Source organism: Macrotis lagotis, chromosome 1, assembly GCF_037893015.1.
Source record: "Macrotis lagotis isolate mMagLag1 chromosome 1, bilby.v1.9.chrom.fasta, whole genome shotgun sequence".
Taxonomy (NCBI): domain Eukaryota; kingdom Metazoa; phylum Chordata; class Mammalia; order Peramelemorphia; family Peramelidae; genus Macrotis; species Macrotis lagotis.
This window is the reverse complement of record NC_133658.1, coordinates 364,649,112-364,662,499: the sequence shown is the minus strand read 5'-3', so window position 1 is coordinate 364,662,499 and position 13,388 is coordinate 364,649,112. Positions and strand designations below refer to the sequence as shown.

Sequence of the window (13,388 nt, the reverse complement as noted above, 5' to 3'; positions counted from 1 at the left end):
CAGTTTCATTCCAAACCTGAATCAGCTAGACATGAGTGCCAATATATCTGCTCTCAGCTCAAGTGTATGTTTTCTATCTTCTGAGATGAATTTACATACTATATCTTTAGTTATTTTTATCATTTTTTTGTTTTCAAAATTAAAAAGCACCAAATGAATATTTCCACATATATATATATATGTATATATATTAGAACAGAAAGACAATTATATATTTAAATGCAATTCTTTGTGCATGCTATCTTCAGAGTAGAGGAACTGAATCAAATGGTATGGAGGGTTTTGTTTTGGGGTTTTTTTAATCACAGTGAAGGAAAGTAAAGCCATTAGAATCTTATGTCTAAGAAGCAGGGACTTAAGGATAAAAGTAAAGCTCAAGGAATGATAATATTCTCTCATGCAAGTAGTCAATAAAGTCAATAACAATTGATATCCTCAAAAAAAATGATATCCTCCAACAAGAGCAGAATAGAGTAGGACTACAATCTTCCTTATTCTGGGCACTATATTTTATTGTAAACCAAAATTGCATTAGCTATTTTAATGTATTTTTTTAACTTTTTAAAATTAGGAAGTAATTATTTTCTCTTCTCACAGCATCCTACATTGGCTTGTTTTAAGCTGCTATATTCCCCATTTGAATTATCTTGAGTTTGCAGTCCTCTAAAAATTCCAAATTTTTTTTAAAGGAACTACTATCTCTCTAGGTCTTTTCTTATAAGTTATCTCTTTAGAAATAGTTTTGGATTATGATTTTGCCATCTAGTGTGTTTGATATACCTCCAAGTTTTACATACAAAATTTTTAAGTATGTCATCTTTTGTCTCCATTAAAATGTTTCATTGAAATATCCTTTCTACTGTTCTCTCTGCCATCTTTCACCTCTCCAGATCTTTTCATTCTTCAGAATCAAATCAAGTCTCTCTCTTCATCCATTAGGACAAGAATCCTGAGTACTCTAGCATACAGCAGTCATACCTTCATCTGACATTTCTAGCACTTTGTACCACTGAACTTGAACTGTCTGGTTTTATTATAAATGTTCAATGCCAAGTTGGGTAGATTGGAAAGAGCACTGGTTTGGGTACCTGGAGATTTACTTCAAAATCAGTTTTTGCCACCTCCATCTGAATGACCTTGGGTAATTAAGTCACAATTTAAACTAGCAATTCACTTAACCTCTCACTAAATGTGAGAGGTTAAATGTAAAAGGAAATGGTTGAGCAAGAGCTTTCAATGCTTTTGGTTTCATGGATCCCTTTTACATTCTGGTATAACTTAAAGACCTCTTCACAGAATAATGCCCTTAAATGCATGAAACAAAATGCACAGGATTACAAAATAATCCAATTATATTAAAAAAAAACAAATATTTTTTTTCTAATCCAAATTCATGGTAAGACTTAAAACTATTCATGGAAAATTTCAGGATCCATGAACCAAAAGTTAAGCATCCTTGGATGAAAGGATCTCTAAATCCCCTTTCAATTATACATTTATGATGCTATGATCCTCCTTTAAAAGATCAAGAGCTCCTTTAAAGCAAGGATTGTATCATTTCAACTCTCCTTTAATTTCCCTCAGTCTTTTGAATCACAGCATTTAAAACTGAAGGGAAGCTTAGAAACTATCTAGTTTAACAACCTAATTTTGTAGATAAGAAAATATAGGGTTAACTTGCTCCAGGATACAGAGGGTTCACTGTCAAGTGAATTTGAAAATCATGGGTTGCAAACTATAAATGAGTGTTGATAGTGATCTTTATTTATTTATAACCTTATAACCTTTTATTGATATTATAGCTTTGTAGAGACAAGGTCCAAGGGTAGCTTATATTCTTTTGGCCTGAAGCAGGGATGTCTTTTGCCCTGTAACTCTTTAGCCAAGGCTTCTTCGTCCAGCACCACTGAAGAGAGCAGAGCAGCTGCTTGTGAAAAATCATGTCCAATGAAAACATAAAGCACTAAGTTGATGCAATTATTCAAGAAAGCCAATGAAGTGACTTTTGAGTCCAAGTGATGAACAATGGTATAGAGAGACTGATGGTGATTCTAAAAGGAAATAAAATGTATTCACTGGAGTACATTAAAGGGCAGTCAGTAGAGGAAGAAAACAACAACCAAAGCCATGAAGAATTGAAATGACCAGCCAAGCAATACAAGCTTACTCTGCCAAAGCTTGATACATATCAGACCATAATAGAACCCAATGACAATCACTGGCCCCACAAAGTCACATACTGAATGGATGATCATAAGTGCATGGTACTAAGGGATGGTGATCTACCACCACAGTTCATGCCTTCAATGGGTTTCATTCCAGATATTGTTGTTTTAGCAGTGGGTAGCACCTTGATATTGTGTCCTTGATCATTAGTGAAGTAACAGAAGGCAAGGGCCATGATCCAGGTTAGGTGTGATCTTTGCTGTTTCCTGGCCCAAAGAAGCTGAAGGACAGTGATGTAGTGATCCACAGAAAATAGGGACACTAGGAAGATACTGGCAAACAGGTTGAGGTTATTTAAGGTACCATGGAGTTTGCAGAGAGCCTGACCAAGTGGCTAGTGTCTATGCATAATCATAAAGTTCATATTGAAGGGAAGGGAAGGAAGCAAAGTCAGCAAGAGCAAGGTTGACAAATCACATGGTGTTGATGGTATGAAACAAAGGAAAATCAGGCACCCAAATGGCAAATGCATTGCCAATTTGCCCAAGAAGAAAATTATTTCAAAGATGATTACAGTAAGATGTTAAGGACATCCCAGACCTGGTGAGAGGAGTCAACAGCTGTGTCTAATTGTGCTAAAAAGACATCCTGGGGTAATATTGTCATGTCCTCCAAGAGAAGGACCTAAAAAAGACATAATTCACTCCTATTTACACACCAACAAATCAGCTTCCCACTAAGTGCTATTCACCCACTTTTTTCTTTCCTACAAGTATTTGCAAAAAAGAGTGGTTTAAATCTAATCTCTCAGGAGTATCATCAAGAAGAAAGAACAAAGGACTCAATAGACCTGATTTTGAGGGTGTCTTAACTCAGTCATTGACCCATTATTGACTAACTTAATTTCAGACATTATTTTAATTTTCTGAGTCCATTACCTAATCTTTGAAATAGGGATAACAACCTCTAAATTACTTCATGCAAAGAGCTGCTGTGAGAACCAAATGAGATAGTGTGATGGAAAGCATTACAGAAATAAAATAATGTATATATATATATATATATATATATATATATATATATATATATATATATATATATATATATATATATATATATATATATATATATATATGTAAGCTATAGAAGTAATCATTCTGCCAAGAGAGTGCAGAATATATTTGAGGCACTCTGAAGTCAGGGATCAAATAACAACTTCCTTAAAGACTCAGAGAGGCTTTATTTTTTATGTATTTATTTTTCTGTTTTTTTGCAAGGCAATGGAATTAAGTGATTTACACAGGGTCACCCAGTTAGGTAACTTTTAAGTTTCTGGCACTGGATTTGAATTCAGGTCCTTCTGACTCCAGGGTCAATTGTCTATCCACCACACTACCTAGCTATCCCCAGAGAGTCTTTAACTAGTGTGAAGTTAGAAGGGGTTTTAGAATATAGAACATAGAACACACATTGTCAGTTGGAAGGACATTTAAAGCATAATGGTTAAAGACAGGAAAGATCTAAAGGCATGCACATAGACTATAATGTTAGAACTGGGGAAGAGCTTAAAAACATGGATGATAAGATTTGAAAGCAGAGGAGACCTGAAAACATAGCATGTAGAAGATTACAGCTAGAATGACTAAAATGTGATATAAACCATTAGAGCTAGAAGGTATTTGTGAACATAGAATCTGTATAGGTTAGAGTTGGAAGGAAAGTACATATGAAATCTTAGATCTAAGAGGAAACCTAGAGTATGAAATGTTGGTGGAATGCTTAGAAGGTTTATAAAAACTTAGAACACTGGGTTGAAGAATTTAAAAAGATCCTCAGAACCTAAATAATAGAATTTGAGATCTAGAAGAGACCTTTGAACAAAGAACATAAAATTTTAGGATTTGAAATCTTATAATGGAAAAGAAAGTATATAAGACCTGAGAAGAGTTAAGATTTCAAATATTAAAGACCTTAGAATATGAATTGTTAGAGATGAATGGAACCATAAAATTAAAAAAAAAAAGAATGTCCAAAATGGAGAGGATCTTTTACCACAGACTATTAAATCATAAAAGGACATTAGAAAATATTTTCAAACATAGGATGTCAGAACTAAAAGACCTTTTAGAACTTAAGCTATAGAATAATAGAACTGAAAGGAGACATTAAACAGAGCTTAGACTATTAGAATAAATAAAGATGCTGTAGTGAATGAATGGGTGAATTAATGAACGAATGAAAAAAGATTTACTATGTGCCAAACAATATGCTAAACATTGGGGATATAAATAGAAAAAAAGAGAGACAGTTTCTGGTCTCAAGGAAGAGAAAAATAATAGTTCTGTTAAAATAGTGTCACAAGTGAAACACCTGAAAATGAGCTGCTAACAAAAATAAGAAAAAATAAAATGAAAATGTTTAACTTATGGAAAGTAATAGGATCCAAGAAGCAAGAGGATACCTGCTTAGGTTGGATGAGATGGCAATAACTAATGATGGTGAGAAGGCAGAGGTGCTGAAATTTTATTTTACTTGTTTTCCCTGCCAAAAGAACATAAATTGATAATAGGTAAGGAGATATAAAGATAGATTAGCTGTCTTTTAAAAATACAAATTATTTAAACCAGGAAAACTACTGAACATTGCAATTGCTAAGTACTCTTCAGGGATTCTTGAAATGTTTTGATGAGTAGAAGTACTGCAGGATGATTTCTATTTAAAATAAAAATAGCATACAAATTCTGGACCAGTGACTTTAATGTCAATTCCCGGAAAGATTCTGAACTTATTTTTACACAGAGCAGCTAGGTAGAACAGTGAATAGAATGTCAGACCCAGAGATAGGAATACCTGAATTCAAATTCAACCTCAGATACTTACTTGCTGTCTTACCTTGGGTTAGTCGATTACTCTGTTTACATCAGTTTTCTTATCTGAAAAAGGGATATAATAACTGTACCTAACTCCCAGGATTGTTGTGAATATCAAATGAGATAATATTCCTAAAACTTAGAACAGTGACTGGCAGGCAGTAAATGCTATGGACAAGTCATAATGTACCTACATAATGTACAAGACAATACAGTTAAGTACATTTCCCAAAAAGGGGGAAAAAAGACCCAAGGTGTGATAGAATGGGATGGAATACCTTTGTCCCAATAGAAACAATGACTATGAAGAATACAGGGAGGCAAAGGGAAACATATAAAATAATATCAAGTAAAATAAACAGAACCATGAAAAGAAAATATAAAAATATTTCAATAATGTAAATTGAAAGGAAACAACAATAATAATTGTGATTGTTATATTCTTATGCACATACTTGTCATTGAAAATGAGCTATGGTAATGTACTTCTTTTCTTTTGAAGAGGCAGGGAACTAAAGATAAGAAAGATAGCTTGTACTGTTAGGCTGATTTAATGCATTGATTAGTTTTGCTAAACTGCATTTTATTCTTTTATTTTGTGGTGGCATAGAGTTTAAAACTAGAGGAATAATCATTAATTGGAGAAGGACTAAGAAAGTTAAGATTGTAATTCTAATGTTCTGAATGACATCATGAAGGGGATAGTTTTGGAGGAATCCCAGAAAATTTGTATGAATTGATGCAACAACATTGTGAAAACAAGAAACTCAGAAAGACTTAGAAATTCTGATCCAATGACCAATCATGATTCCAGAAGATTTGCAATGAAGCATCTACCCACCTTCTAACAAATATGAACTGGGAGTACTGATTAGGATAAATTGTTTTGAATATGGTCAATGTGGAATTTTGTTTTGCTTGATTATACATATTTATAAACAAGGTGGGGATTTCCCTGCCTTTCTCAATGGAGATTGAAAAAAGTGAAAAGAAAAGGCAGATTTTTGCTAAAAATAATTTTAAAAAAAGTTTAAGTAAATCTGGGAGTCTTTTTAAACTATGAGTTTAATATAATTTAGCAGTGAACTATGGCAACTGTATTTCCAAACTGCAAATTTGATCATAAGATAATTATAGAGAGGCATAATTTCCAACAATACAGAGATTTTACTCCCTGTGATTCTTGCCTGGTCAGAATATGTCTGGAGTGTTATGTGGTATTGTGCCTAGTTTCTGTGGTCACATTTTGGGAAGTATTATCTATAGTAAGTCAATCAAAATGTTGAAGAGACTTGAGTTTGTGTCACATGAGAATTAATTGGAAGTACTTGAAACATTTTATTTTTATGGAATAGAAAACTTTAATGAGACATGATAGCTATTTTTGAGTATTTGAAGAGCTGTACTATAGACGAGCACAATTAATACATGATATACTTATCTCTAGAAAGCAGTAATTTGTGGGAGATGTAAAGAGATATATTTAGGCTTAATATAAGGAAATCTTTTGAATAATATGAATATACAAAAGTAAAATGGACACTTTTGGGAAATAAGGAGATCCTTCTTTACTAGCTTTCTCTAAACAAAATCTGGAGGATCTCTTGTCAAATATGTCATTGAAGATACCCATTTTTTCAGGTATGGGTTGAATTAGATGACCTGTGAAGGGGGTTTCTTTCAATTCTAAAATCTGTGATTCATTACTTTATAGAAAAGAAGCTGCAGGTGGAAAGAGGAAAAAAATTATGCTGGGAAATGAATTTCATAAACAGAAGATATCAAAAAAGTTATCCCTTCCATATCACAACTTTCCCCATGGTTTCAGTCTATCATGGGTTGACATAAGAAGTTAAATGGGGTGGGAGACAGCTAGGTGGTCCAGTGGATAGAACATTGGCCCTGGAGTCAGAAGGACCTGAGTTCAAATTTGGCCTCCGCCACTTAATAATTACCTAGCTGTATGACCTTGGGCAACTCACTTAACCCCATTGCCTTTAAAAAAACAAAGAAAAAAGAAATAAATTGGAATTTGGTAGGAGTTTTGCAGAAACTTCATATGATGTGAAAGACCAGCAGATGACATACAAAAAAGCTTATAGACTCATAAATATATAAAATATATCTATCTACTGTATAATATCAGCAATTTTATCTTGTAATGCCACAATTATTTAGACTTCTTTTTTGATAACAAGGCAAGCCCAAAAATATTTATGCAGATTTTCCAGATATAACTCTCATGATGTAGGAGGATTAACTGTATATTAAAAAAAAGAAAGAAAGAAACAGGAAGGAAGCTATGAATCAGAAATTGGAAACAGCCTAGCCAAGATCACGTTACAAGTGTATAGCATTGCCAGGACCTGAACTTGTCTCATATCTTCCATTTCTTTCTAGGATATTAAGAAAAAAGCTCTCTTTATACATTGCAATTGTTTGCCTTTAGTCTATGTTCTCCCCAATTTGACTATGGGACTCTCTCTCTCTCTTTTTATTGATATTTTATTTTTTCAAATATATTTTGTGAAAATTTTTCAACACTCATCTATATGCATATGTATATTTTTAAGGTTAAAAAAATTTCCCTTCACCCTTCCTTCCCATTTTCCTTCCCTCAGCTGTGATAGTCAAGTAAATATTGTACATGCACATTTGTGTAAAGTATGTTTACAGATTAGTCATTTTTGGTATGAGGAATTAGGATTAAGAGAAAGGAGTACAGGTTAGGCAGAGCCAAGATGGTGACATGAAAGGATGGAGTCTTAGGAGCTCTCTGATAAAAACCCATAAACTAAGGACTCTAACTAAACTTTCGAGAGACAGAACCCACAAAGGGACCCACTGAGGTAGTTCTCCTACTCAAGGTAACCTGGAAAAGAGCAGAAAGTCTCTGCTCCCTGGGGCAGAAGGGCGGCCCACCAGAGGGGTGGCCCGCCAGAGCCAAAGAACTTCAGCCTCCTGGAGGCAGCCCCAGGGTGCTGGGAGCCTCAGCTCGCAGCAGAGGGGGAGTCGCCTCAGCTGCACCCCGGGGAGCACCGGCACAAAGTGGGGGAACAGCGGGGGACCTCTGCCAGAGAGAGCACATGGAGCCCAGCCCTCAGGGCACACAGCCAGCAGCCTGGTATTTTGGCAGCCTAGACCCCGAAACAGAAGCAGGTGGAGCCCATAAGCAGGAGTCCCCAGGGCATGAGCCCATTGAGCTGAGGGAGGGGAGTGAAGAGAGACTGCAGAGCTCTGTCCTCTGCCTCTGGAACAGGACTCTGGAGCTCTGACCACATTCAGATCCTGATCGCAGTCTAGGCCCCCCCATAGAACAGCAGGGCCCCCCCACCTCAGCCCCGTGGTAGAGGGGGGCGCTTATGGTCATTCACAGACCAAGAGGGAGGACAGAACCTCACAAACTGAGACCCTTGTGGGAGTGTCACAAAAGCTTAGGAAGCACCCCAAAAAAACAGGCTTAGACTGGGAAAATGAACAAACAAAGAAACAAGAGGAAGACCATTGAGAAATATTTTGCAAATGAGCCCAAGAAGGATCAAAATACTCAGTCTGAAGATGAGGAAGCACAAGCTCCTCCATCGAAAGACTCCAAGAAAAACAGAAATTGGGCTCAGGCTATGATAGAGCTCAAAAAAGACTTTGAAAATCAAATGAGGGAGTTAGAAGAAAATCTGGGAAAAGAAAGGAGAGAGATGCAGGAAAAACATGAAAATGAAGTCAGCAGCTTAGTCAAGGAAATCAAAAAAATGCTGAAGAAAATAGCATGCTAAAAAACAGCTTAGGTCAAATGAATAAAACAGTTCAAAAAGTTATTGAGGAGAAGAATGCTTTAAAAAGCAAAATTGGCCAGATGGAAAAAGAGATAAGAAAACTCTCTGAGGAGAATAAATCCTTCAGACAAAGAATAGAATTCAGGGAGATTGATGAATTTACCAGAAATCAGGAATCAATACTTCAAAACCAAAAAAATGAAAAATTAGAAGAAAATGTGAAATATCTCATTGAAAAAACAACTGATATGAAAAACAGATTTAGGAAAGATAATTTGAAAATTATTGGAATACCTGAAAGTCATGATCAGGAAAAGAGCTTTGATATCATTTTCAAAGAATCACTACAGGAAAATTGCCCTGATATTCTAGAAGCAGAGGGCAAAATAGAAATGGAGAGAATCCACCGATCCCCCCGAGAAAGAGATCCCAAAAAACCAACCCCCAGGAATATTATAGCCAAGTTCCAGAACTCCCAACTCAAAGAGAAAATATTACAAGCAGCCAGAAGGACACAGTTCAAATATCGTGGAGCTGCAGTCAGGATCACACAGGACTTAGCAGCAGCTACATTGGAAGCTCGTAGGGCTTGGAATACAATATACCGGAAGGCAAAAGAGCTTAGAATGCAGCCAAGAATGAACTACCCAGCAAGGCTGAATGTCCTCTTCCAGGGAAAAAGATGGACTTTCAATGAACCAGGGAAATTTCAAAGGTTCCTTTTGGAATGGCCAGAGCTGAACAGAAGGTTTGATCTTCAGATGCAGGACTCAGGTGAAGCATAGAGATTGGAGGAGAGGGGGGAAATATGAGGGACTTAATGAGGATGAACTGCATGTATAGAAAAATGATACTGATAATATTCATATGAACCATCTTAGTTAATAGAGCAGGTAGAGGGAGCTTTTATAGTTGAAGCACAGCAGAAAGCTGAAGGCGAAGATAGAATATGGTGTAAAAATGGAGTCAATAAGAAAAAAAAGGGAAATGGAATGGGAGAAAGAAAAAGGAGAGGGGGAATAGTCCAAGCTATCTCAAATAATAAGATTTTTTTATTACAATGAGCTATTGCAATGATATGGAAGGGGGGAGGCAAGGGGCAATGAGGGAACCTTTGCTCTCATCAGAGATGGCTAGGAGAGGAAACAGCAGGAGGGGGGGAGCAGGGGGAAGGGGTGGGGATGTGAATAAAGGAGGAGAGGATGGACCATGGGGGGACAGTGGTCAGATATAACACATTTTCTTTTTTTTACTTCTTGCAAGGGGCTGGGATTGGATGGCCTGCCCAGGACCATAGGGCCAGGTGGATTCTGGGCCTAAGGGGTGGTATGAGGGCTCAGGGCCTCTTGGCCCCAGGACCAGGGATCTGTCTGCCGCACCACTTAGCGACCCTACAGCAGAGTCAGAGTGAAAGGAGAGAGAAAATATAGTACATGGTAGTGGAGAAATAAGAAAGCAGGGAGTTGCGATCAGCAATGGCAACGTTGGAAAAATATGGAAGTAACTTTTGTGATGGACTTATCATAAAGAATGTGATCCACTCACGACAGAGTTGATGGTGTTGGAACAAAGACTGAAACACATTTTTTGTTATTATTATCATTTGGGGGAGGGTGCAGGGCAAGTGGGGCTAGGTGGGGCCACATAGCAGGGTGATCATTGGGTGTCTGGGGCCAGATTCGGACCCGGGTGCTCCTGGCTCAAGGGCCAATGCTCTGTCTGCCACCCAGCCACCTGTATTATTATTACTATTTTATTTTATTTTGGGTCTTTTTTTCTTCTTCTTCTTTTTGGTTTTTGCAGGGCAGTGGGGATTGGGTGGCTTGCATGTCACATGGCTGGGTGATTATTGGGTTTACGAGGCTGGATATGGACTCGGGTGCTCGTGGCTCCAGGGCTGGTGCTTCGTCCATTGCACCACCTGGCCATACCTACAATTATTACTATTATTTTTTTTAATTTTAATTTTTTTTCTCCCCCCCTTTACTTTTTTGCCCAAGCAAGTCTATCTATATTCACGGGGGGGAGGAGTATTTTGTTTACTTGTAAACAAGTATATTTTATTAATGTGAAGAAAAACATTTGTACAAAATGAGAATAAAAATAAATTTTAAAAAATTTAAATATGTACTAAAAAAAAGAGAAAGAAGTACATAAGGGAAATTTAAAAAAAAATGAATGTAGTATTCATCAGATTCTGAAGGTTTTTTGTTTTGTTTTGTTTTGTTTTTCTTCCTCTGGATGGGGATCACATTGTCCATAGCTAATCTAATAGGGTTGTCTTGGCTCTCTAAATTGCTTAGAGGAGCTGCATCCATCAAGGTCAACTCACAATAATGTTGTTATGAAATTAAAATGATGATGTTTGATGGAACCCTCAAGGATAGAACTTTTTTGTTATCCTACATTGGCTACTCCATTATACAGAGTAAATATGTGATAAATGTTTCCAGATTTTGAGGATAAGGATGGAGGTGAAAATAAAAATGAAAAAAGAAGATCTATCAGGAGTTTCCTTTAGATTTCAAGATATTTAACTTAATGTTGAAATAAAATTGTCTCTTTACAAATTGCCCATTTACCACCTTTTCCCCTCTTTTAGACCCAGATGCTCCAGTCTCTGTTCTCTACTTCAGAGTTCCCCCCTTTCTAACTATAGAATGTCTCCTCTAAAAATTATTTGCATACTATCCTTTAGTCCCTGTCACCTTACACTGTACATATGGGTCTCAAAGTCCCAGGAGACAAGATTCCTTGACTGCTTCCATTCCATGTCAGATCTTTTTCTGAGGTTAATGATACCGAAGGTTTGGGGTGCTAAATCTTTGCAAAGGAATAAGCACAGAAAACTTGATGTTTAGTATGATTATCAGTAGTCAGTGTGATGCGAGAAAACACCTGGAGAGGAAAAGAAACATAGGAATGAATCAATGTTTGATGATTTATTTTGGAACAATGACTGGGATCAAGGGTGAAGACTAGTCTTGGATCACTTGATGGAGTGGGAGGAAGATAATCTGTTTGAAATTATATTATATTTGGTATAGCAAATAGCACTCTCCCACTCCCACTCCACCCCATCATTATACTGGAGCTACTTTAAAAAAAATATTTGATATCCTCTGCTTTATATATCCTGAATTTCCCTCAGAATGTCTCCATTCCATTCTCATGGAAATATGCCATATACTAAAGAATATTTTGCTAGTACTACTTTTAACATATTTGCAATATTAAAATTGTAGGGTACTGTGGGGGCGGTAGGTACTGTGGGGGCAGAGCCAAGATGGCAACAGGAGAAGAGCCTCTCTTAGGTGCCCTTTCTCTGTAATATTTAAAAATTTATAAAATAAGGACTCTAACTAAATTTTTGAGAGACAGAACCCACAGAGGGCTCCAGTGAGGCAGTTCTCCAGCCCAAGGTAATCTAGAAAATAGTGGAAAGGTTCAGTTCCACAGGGTTGGAGGGGTGGCTGGCCAGGGTGAAGGAACTTCAGCCTCCTGGAGGAAGCCCCAGGGCACCTGGGATCCATGGCTCATGGCAGTGGGGACAGTTTCCAGACCTACACCCTGGGGAGCACCAGGCACAACTTGGAAGATTGGGGGAGGGGGCCTCTGCCAGAGTGAGCTTGTGAAGCCTAGCCCTCAGGGCACTCAGCCAGCAGTGTGGCCACTGCAGCCCAGATCCAGGAAACAGAAGAAAGCAGAGCCTTTAAGCAGGAGCCCCCAGGCAACTGAACCTTGAGTGCTCAGCTTACCAAAGGAAGGGAAGTGGAGAGAGACTTCCCAGATTTGTCCTCTGTACCTGGAACAGGACTCTGGAGCTCTGACCACATTCAGACCTGATCACAGTCTAGGAACCCCATAGAACATCATCCTTCGGATGTAGAATGGAACTAAAGGAAGCTACTGACTTTATGAGAAGTCAAGACACAATACTTCAAAACCATGAGAATGAAAAATTAGAAGAAAATGTGAAACATCTCATTGAAAAAATAACTCATATGGAAAACAGATTCAAGAAAGATAATTTAAACATTATTGGAATACCTGAAAGTCATGATAAGGAAAAGAGTCTTGACATAATTTTTAAAGAATTCTTACAGGAAAATTGCCCAGATATTCTAGAAGCAGAAGGCAAAATAGAAATTGAGAGAATCCACCTATCTCCCCCAGAAAGAGATCAAAAAAAAAAACCCCAGGAATAATATAGGCAAGTTCCAGAACTCCCAAGTCAAAGAGAAAATATTACAAGCAGCCAGAAAAACATAATTCAAATATCATGGAGCTACAGTCAGGATCACACAGGACTTAGCAGCAACTACATTAAAGGCTCGTAGGCCTTGGAATATTATTCCAAAAGGCAAAAGAGCTCAGAATGTAACCGAGAATCAACTACCCGGAAAAACTGAACATCCTCTTCCAGGGAAAAAGATGGACTTTCAACGAACCAGGAAAATTTCAAATGTTCCTGTTAAAATTGATGGAGCTGAACAGAAAGTTTAATCTTCAAATACAGGACTCAGGTGAAGCATAGAGAGTAGAGGAGAAGGGTAAAATATGAGGGAGTTAATGATGA

General features: G+C 37.2%; 1 pseudogene; it reads right to left on the bottom strand.

Annotated features, from left to right (window-relative positions):
- Nucleotides 1–1,796: 1,796 nt before the first annotated feature.
- On the bottom strand, nucleotides 1,797–11,582 carry LOC141500224 (N-formyl peptide receptor 3-like; annotated as a pseudogene).
- Nucleotides 11,583–13,388: the final 1,806 nt, after the last annotated feature.